The following is a 9767-nucleotide window of genomic DNA, read 5'->3' on the forward strand; positions in this document are numbered from 1 at the left end:
TTTTATGTAGTGTATTCCAAAAATAAATGATGCATTATGTGTGGGGAAGATGTAGTAAGATTTAAAAAACTGTCAAAAGTGCAAATAAGATGTTCATTGCTGCAGAACTAATGTTGGCATTTGCTGGTTGAATATTTTTGTTTGGGGATTTGGACAAATGTTTTTTTTTCATGACTTCTAACCTAACAATGACCAGAGAGTTCTCTGAGATTTAAAGAAAAAAATGTAGAGCTCTCAGCCATAGTATTTTATAGAGTTTGGGATGGTTCTATACCCTCATATTCAGAGGTGTTGAAGGAGAAAAGACCCACGTTATCAAAGATCCTTTAAAAAAACAGCTTTTCCATGTATTCATCCTTTTTTTCCCCACACCAAACCAACCTGGAAGGGCTTTCTTAATCAAATTCAGGATCGTGTTTATTGCCAATAGGTTTGCACTTACAAGGAGTTTGAATTGGTGTTGATGGTGCAGGCAAAATAGATATAGATACTCCAGAAAAGATTCATCTTCATGTCGATATTGCTATGTTTCTAAGACTAAAACGCAATGAAAAGTTTTAAATATCTGATGTTTCATAATTCTCGAACCTTCTATATATTTTTAAGGGAACTTTCTTTCTAATCTGTACTTGAAAGTATCAACCTTTGAACAAAAATTTAATGCACAAGCATCAAGATGAACTCAAACATACCATTATGGGTTTAAATTACAATAAAGTGAAAGGATGCCATATTTTACCATTTTAAAATTTCGTGGCAGTGCAACGGTAGGACGAAACCTTATTTTCTTCTACTAAGGTAGTTCTCGTTTTAAAGGTCGAGAACCACAGTTTTAGTTTATGTAATTGAAAAATTGTGGGATACTAGTACCGGGCTTTGGCCAGTGGACAGCTCATGTGAGGTTGCTTTTTTATTAAACAATCACATAAGTTTGTTTTTTATCCTGCTCAAGCATGCTCAGCCGCCCCAGGCCAACTAATTGCCCCTCTAGTTCTCTTTGATGCCTGCATATCAGCATCAAAAAGAAGGGGCTCTTAAATAAAGGGCAGGCAGAAGAATTTCATCTTGAAGTGGTTGAAGACAGAGGGGCTGGGTTGTGGGACGATATTTTGCTTCTTTTTTTGTCTACTTCCTTGGCTATAAAATTTCAACTGATCTATACTCAGGTTTTGCAAGAGTTTGCCATTTATGGTAGCAGTCCTTCATTATGATGCATACAAAGGGGATATGGTGGTTTATTGTACCACCTGGGAAGTAATATTTATAACTACAAAACCACCTCTAAATCTGGTTTTTAGTTTACTAGCTGTTTCAAGATAAGTTGTTAAAGTTTAGGGATTGTGCAGGAAATCCATGTAATCCTTTAAATGTTCTTGAGATATTCAGGAAATCAAGGAGCGTGACTGAGTGTGACCATGTGGGCAGATAAACAGGGAGAGGGGGTCAATTACAGAATGACTCTTATAAACAGATTGAGGGCTTTGTCATTCCAATGTGATGTGCCACTCAGTCTCCTGCAGAAACTTGTTCTCACGCAATTACAGGTGAGTCATTAGGCAGCGGGTCTATTGACACTGCTGGCCTAAGTATTGGGCTGAAGTCTTCAAAAAGGCTTTTTACTCTGACATTCCATCGTAAAGTAGAAGGAGAGTGTTTACAGACAGTAAAACCACCTCAGAAGAACAAAGGAGGACAAGTTCCAGTCGCATGGCTTTGTTTTAGTGGGAGAGCTGGAAGGCTCTGTTGTGGAAATGTGTCTTTTATTTCTAGAAGTCACAAGATGTTGGAAATTTAATTGCGCATTTCATTGCATGCGCCTCCAAATCAGACTTCGAAAAAGTCACATGACTTTTACTGATAAGGATCGCTATAACTAGTCAGCAGTGGAATGCCATACATTGTAAATATAAGAAAACTACTTTTAGCATAAAGTTGATGAAAAGTTTTTTTCTGTTAATTTTTTCACAATTTTAAAATAATTTCTGCCCCATTATTTGTCTTTACCAGCCTGCATAATGAATTGGAATCTTGACGGAGCAATGTTAGACTGAGCCAATCCTGTTAAAATATTATCGAAACATCTAAACCAGATTCACATTTTCTATGAGTGAAAATTGGCGCTGGTGATGCTAATTTAAATATCAACATAGATATTTTTTTTTATAGATATTTATATAGAATGTTTTTTTTGTGGTTAAAATAAAGAACTTAATTTCTACTTTTGGGTTTTGTAACACCTGCACACACACAAAATAATCACAAATACAAAATAAAAAAAGCAGTAAATAACTTAAGATATAGAAAAATATTATTTAAAACATTAACAATCTGTTGTAAAAATCTTTGAACTCCAGAGGTACCTCATTCTTGTTACTAAAGAACAACAGCAATAAATGACGCATTAATGAAAGAGAATATGGCAATGTAGCACATCAAATTAAACTGTAGAAATCTAGGCTACAAGCCAGCACAGATCTTTTAAAACATGTTAAACACAAATAAAACGATATGCAAATAAAATAAAAGATGTAAAATGTAAAAACACACCACAATAGCAATCCATGAACAACATTTCTGTCTCCACTGAGAAATGTGCTTAGCTTTCCTCTACACCAAAGCATTGCAGAGATACAAGACAATAAACAGCAACAGGCACAGCTAGGGCGGAAAGTAATTTAAAAAATATCTCTTATCTTTGCTCTTTCACCAAATTTAACCAAATCAACCTTGTGTTTCCAGAGATAATCTCATTTAATGCATTATATAATTTACAAAAACATGAGCTTAGGGTTCAAGATAATGAATCAGTTCTTGCAAAATAAGAATTACTGCTAAAAAAAATATTTACTCAAGAGCCAGTGAATGATTTTAGTGACATTAAGCAGCTGCAAAACCACACACTGCAAAAATCCAATTTAAAGGAGAGAAAAAACTTTCATACTGTACTTTAAAGGTGTGTGGTGTCTATGTTTAATTAAATGGACAAACCAAGCCTGATTTTCAATTTGTTTGTTTTTAGGCCAGATTTGTCTAAAATATATAGAATGATGTATATATTCAAAGTTATATGATGCTATCAGCTCTGAAAAGCCCTCACCTTTGGAAGAGAAATAGACGTCACAAACTTTCTGTTATGCTTTATAGTAGGCAAAATAATACTTTGCTTTACTGCAAAATACAACTCTACAGTAAGGAGGCAGAATGTTATTTTAATAGCACAGTGTCAGTGAAAGAATTTCACAAAGGATAACCCAACAAAATACATAGCAATACACAATATCTAATGAAAATAAATGCATAACATAAAAGCACAGGTCTCAGTAAAGGTTTTTTTTTTAGTAAGAAGTTCTTTAAATGCATTTTGAAATCAATGCTATTCCCAAGACTAGATTGAACATGGCGTGTTTCTCACGGGAAAGACCAGTTTGTTTGTTCTGACCGAAGCAGACATTTCCATTTAAAGCCCTGCTAGTAATAAACTTGTTTAAGGGTTGGTAGCCTATTTGGGCCTATTTGAGAGGGTAGGAAAGAAGACACTATCTCCCCTTCCTAAAAACCCATTGGCATATTAGAAGCTAGAGATCGTTGTTATGGAGACTTAGCGACTCCAAGGTGGAACTCTTTACTGAATTTATCTTTTTTTTTCCTTTTCTCTAATCACCCTGCTCACTGTTTGTGGTGGGAAGATAAGTATGGCTCCTCCTCCAGTCTGCTGACTATTGGCTAAAACAAATGAACCTATGTTATATTTATACCCCAAAAGAAACAAATTCAGTTCCTAAAAACTGGAGCAACCCCAACCAAACAAAAACAACCTTTAAAGATTTTGTTTCAGTTTATTTTTGTTTTTTATTTTAGAAGTATCAATAAATGTGCCATTCAGGGATGTCTAAGAAAAACAACTTTAAAAAGAAATATAGGACAAACTACATAGAATATTCAGCTTAGTTATCCAATAGTGTAAATCTACCCAAAGTGAAGAGATCTAGATACAAACTCATGCTCCATTTTTTAGTTTTTAAAAATGTTATTAACCATGTTGCATTTATCACTTAGCTCACAATCAAGCACTACTTCCCATTGTCCAATTACTTGTGATAAAACATGAAAAACTAAGGTTGTGCAATTAATTTTACAACAACACACCTAAAATATCAAGTGAACCCAACATGTGCTACATTTAAGGGATCTTCAAATCGATAGGACCTAATGTACCGCAGGGCCAAAATGTTCCAACATAGCTAATTCCAATGATGTAATCATGTCAATGCACTCTGAAAGAGATATTTTATTATAGAGTACAGGATACTGGCCAATCGGACACCACTGTCATACAAAAACAGAGCACATAGTCTGATACTTTAAAGAAGTATTCAATGATCTCTTCTTCGGCTCTTCTGCATCAGGAGGGGCTATCTCGATGACAGCTCATGTCAGTGCTGCTCCAGGTCAGGGCCTCTTGTTTCACTCTCCCACTCATGCTTCTGCGCACATGCATGGAAACATGCACACATTTCTTTATATGTTCTTTTTCAGGGTATATCATTTTTACACAAAGACCATACACATACACACAGTCACACACACTCACATTCAGATGTGAAACCCTAAACTCTTCCTGCTGTCCTTTTGTAGGGGTTATCTGTGTGACACCTCCTCTCACCCCAGCCTGTGGCTCATCTCCTCTCATCACACACACCTCTTTACTGGCACATGTTAGCCGGGACGCTTAGCAGTGCATTTAGGGGAATAAGGCTGTCATCGATGGAACACTTTGACCTCGAGGTCGGTGCTTATGCAAGCTTATGGAGATGCTAAAAGAGGCTGGATGAAGAGTGGTAAAAACAAGTAGCAATACAGGTTCTGCAACATTAGATGTGGTTGATAGTAAATTACCAACATTAATATATATATATATATATATATATATATATATATATATATATATATAAAAAGCCCTGTTCTCGCATCTCGTCTATAGGTATATAGGCATCGGTGGTACCCATGGACATTGGGGCATTCGGGGCAGTGACCCCCAAACTTGAAGAGTGGTTATAGCAGATTCCTGGAAATGTCGGTCCAGAAGAGCGCAGATCTAGAAACAGCAAAGATACTGCACAAATATGGAGGACTGACTCTGCCATATATGAAAATAAATACAGAAATAAATAAATGCTCGATGAATAAATAAGCATACAATTAATTGCCACCAAAAATACAATAAACAAATAAATGTGAGTAGAAATTAAATTATAAAGTGAGAAATAAATGTATATAACTCTTTTAATTAGCTTCTTTATTTATTTACCATTGTAATATTTACTTTATTTATTTTTTTGTCCTTTATAATACCCCACTTTATTTTTTAATTATTTATTTATGTGCATGTTATAATATTTTTGTCTGTTTTATTCTTCCTTTGTATTTTTTTTACCCTAGTTATTTCTCCGCCGCTATTTATTTCTGCCTGACCTTTTTACATTTCTGTATTCATTCCTGCCTCATTATGCAAATCAGAAGGGTGTGGCCTATAGAGTCAACTTCTGCTCATTGGTTGGTTAGCATTTTACTGCATCGGTCGAATCTACAGGAGGACAGGAGAGTCTGAAGTCATTAGAACGCCAGTAGGGACTTGTGTCCTTGCCAATTATGTTCTTGAGAAGAACACAGGAAAGTATGGACCTGGTGAGAACGGGAGCACGCAGCATAAATCTGGGTCATTTGGAACAGAAGCGTACCTGTGACGTCACCACATGCTTGGCTCGTCTAAGCTGCCTTTCTCCTCCTGTTTTTAATATTCTCTAGATAATAATGAATTCTGACTTTTTTCATTTAGTGGGGGAATATTAATTAACACAGTCTGATAAACACTAATCAAATGAACATTTTGCCAAATAAAACAAAAAAATTGCCATCAGAGCCAGCCGAGAGAGGGCTGCTAGAGATTGGCTAGGATTAGACCTGACTGGAGTTATCCTCGGAGCTCCGCTGGTTGCAGCGTTTGTCTCAACTTTTTTTTTTTTAATGACGCAATAAATCTGTGAATGGGTCATATGGTGATGCTTAAAAGTATAATATTCTCGCCTCAAAGAATATTAAACTGTACTTTTATTGAACAACAGCAACAGAAAAGAGAACATTTAACTCAATACTCTGAGCTCTGTGAGTTAAGAAGATGGGCCGCCAACCAATGAGCAGAAGTTGACTCGCTAAGACACACCCCTCCTCATTTGCATAATGAGGGGTATTTGCAATCCCAAGCGACAGCAACATCAAGAACACAAGAAGCTTGAGAAATACCAAGGGCTGAAAGAGGAGCTAGAAAAGATGTGGAAAGTAAGAGCAGCAGTGGTGCCAGTGGTAATTGGAGCACTGGGGGCTGTGACCCCCAAACTGGGAGAGTGGCTACAGCAGATTCCAGGTAAAACATCAGAGGTCTCTGTCCAGAAGAGTGCAGTCCTAGGAACAGCTAAGATACTGCGCAGAACCCTCAAACTCCCATATATATATATATATATATATATATATATATATATATATATATATATATATATATATATATATATATACAGTGGGGCAAAAAAGTATTTAGTCAGCCACCAATAGTACAAGTTCTCCCACTTAAAAAGATGAGAGAGGATGGTAATTTTCATCATAGATATACCTCAACTATGAGAGACAAAGTGAGAAAAACAAATCCAGAAAATCACATTTTTTGATTTTTAAAGAATTTATTTGCAAAATATGGTGGAAAATAAGTATTTGGTCAATAACAAAAGTTCATCTCAATACTCTGTTATATACCCTTTGTTGGCAATGACAGAGATCAAACGTTTTCTGTAAGTCTTCACAAGGTTTTCACACACTGTTGCTGGTATTTTGGCCCATTCCTCCATGCAGATCTCCTGGCCACTCCAGGACCTTGAAATGCTTCTTACGAAGCCACTCCTTCGTTACCCGGGCGGTGTGTTTGGGATCATTGTCATGTTAAAAGACCCAGCCACATTTCATCTTCAATGCCCTTGCTGATGGAAGGAGGTTTTCACTCAAAATTTGACGATACATGGCCCCCTTCATTCTTTTCTTCACACGGATCAGTCGTCCTGGTCCCTTAGCAGAAAAACAGCCCCAAAGCATGATGTTTCCACCCCCATGCTTCACTGTAGGTATGGTTTTCTTTGGATGCAACTCAGCATTCTCTCTCTTCCAAACACGACGAGTAGAGTTTTTACCAAAAAGTTCTATTTTGGTTTCATCTGACCATATGATATTCTCCCGGTCATCGTCTGGATCATCCAAATACTCTCTAGCAAACTTGAGATGGGCCTTGACATGTACTGGCTTAAGCAGGGGGACACGTCTGGCACTGCAGGATTTGAGTCCCTGGCAGCGTAGTGTGTTACTGATGGTAGCCTTTGTTACTTTGGTCCCAGCTCTCTGCAGGTCATTCACTAGGTCCCCCCTTGTGGTTCTGGGATTTTTACTCACCGTTCTTGTGATCATTTTGACCCCACGGGGTGAGATCTTGCGTGGAGCCCCAGATCGAGGAAGATTATCAGTGGTCTTGTATGTTTTCCATTTTCTAATAATTGATCCCACAGTTGATTTCTTCACACCAAGCTGTTTACCTATTGCAGGTTCAGACTTCCCAGCCTGGTGCAGGTCTATAATTTTGTTTCGGGTGTCCTTTGACAGCTCTCTAGTTTTGGCCATGGTGGAGTTTAGAGTGTGACTGTTTGAGGTTGTGGACAAGTGTCTTTTATACTGATAATGGGTTCAAACAGGTGCCATTAATGAAGGTAACGACTGGAGGACAGAGGAGCCTCTTACAGAAGAAGTTACAGGTCTGTGAGAGCCAGAAATCTTGCTTGTTTGTAACTGACCAAATACTTATTTTCCACCATATTTTGCAAATAAATTCTTTAGAAATCAGACAATGTGATTTTCTGGATTTTTTTTCTCATTTTGTCTCTCATAGTTGAGGTATATCTATGATGAAAATTACCGGCCTCTCATATCTTTTTGAGTGGGAGAACTTGCACTATTGGTGGCTGACTAAATACTTTTTTGCCCCACTGTATATATATATATATATATATATATATATATATATATATATATATATATATATATATATATATATATATATATATATATATATATATATATACATATACTAGTAAGCTATAGCTCTTTATAACAGAGAGGTACTTCTATATATGGGTGTTGTTCGACACTACAGAACACAAAAACTGTAAAGAGAACAAATTTTATTTTTTCTTCACCAAGGCAACATAGCAAAATTTGTCTTTCCACTTAATGACACAGCAGAAAATAATGACATGATTATTCTTTCCCCTCTATTCCTGTGCAATAAAGTGGATGGGATTCACAATGGTGATCATATTTCTTCTTAATTGCTAAAAAGAATCTGTTTTATGTCCTTTAATTGTAGCACTAAATCAAGACTAGGAGATGTGATGTTCATGCTGCTATAACACCTTTAAGCAGAGATATCAGGTATAGCATTGAGGTGACTATAGATGGTGTTTTAAAGAGCAAAGACTCTGCTCATGCCCACACATATTCACTCTCTCCAGTTCCTCTGATTACCAATGATAATGGGACTTCCTCTGAGTCTGAGCCAAATTAAGGGAAATGCAAATAGTTTGAAATTAATTTTTAGGCAAAATGTGTGCTGTTTGTAACAAAACAGACTGTAAACGGTTGCATGAAGAGTCAGACAATTATTTCTAAATAACATTTCAACAGCTATGACCCTGGGGTGCAGTTAAAGCTTAATGAGTAAAACAAGGACAGATGTGTAGAAAACAAAGACTTTCAAAAGCTCTCTGCCATTTTAGGTTCAGAAAAGTTTTTGTAAGCTAAAAGTGCCTAAGTGCTACCAACTTATTAACAGGCACCTTAGACTTAGACAAGTTTTATTGTCATTTGTGTATACCAAATGAAATTTCATTTGGTACAGCTTTCCTGACAGTAAATTAACATTTTCATTCCATACAGTGCAGCAGTGATCAAATGTTAACATTGTGGGAGAAAAAAAAAAAACATGGTGCAAAAAAGTTCAGACCATTAATATATATGGTGGAAATATGGAGTATTTTTGATTTGGTGTTATATGTGTGTGATGCAGAGTCTGTGGCATGATTTACAGTTTTCTCAACAGTTCAGCAGTCTGATGGCAGTGGGGAAGACACTATTGCAGAATCTGCTGGGTGTGCATCGATTGCTGCAAAGCATCGTCTGAAAGGGCAGCAGGGAGAACAGTCCATGGTGAGGGTGTAAGGGGTCATTGATGATGTTGGTGGCACCTGATTTATTTTATTTTGCTATATTACAATATTTTTAGCAGTTATTCTCCTTTTCTTTTTCTGCCAATTACATGCAGACTGCAAGGCCAAAAAAGCTTTTCAGTATTTGGTCATCACAGATGGGTAATAACTTGTTGGAATTACTCAATATTTAACTTTTGGAAATAAAAAAAATAGGAGTGGTTTTACTACTCTCTAGCATTTACTTTTACTTGATAAATATTATTATGAAGTATGCTACTCTCACAAAATTCTGGCTACTCTACTCAGTAAGAAACATTCAGTAACAGATGAGCTTGTTTTAAACAAACGTGCACCAGAGAGGCAAACACCTGCTGTTTATGTTTTAGTCAGACTTTGTGCTCAAGCTTTGTTGTTTTAATTTCATTTTCTATCTGCCAGTATTGCTGTGGCATTTGAAGCTTAAGGAAACAA

The sequence above is a fragment of the Cyprinodon tularosa genome, unplaced genomic scaffold, assembly GCF_016077235.1.
Source record: "Cyprinodon tularosa strain WSP-4 unplaced genomic scaffold, ASM1607723v1 ctg120, whole genome shotgun sequence".
NCBI lineage: Eukaryota > Metazoa > Chordata > Actinopteri > Cyprinodontiformes > Cyprinodontidae > Cyprinodon > Cyprinodon tularosa.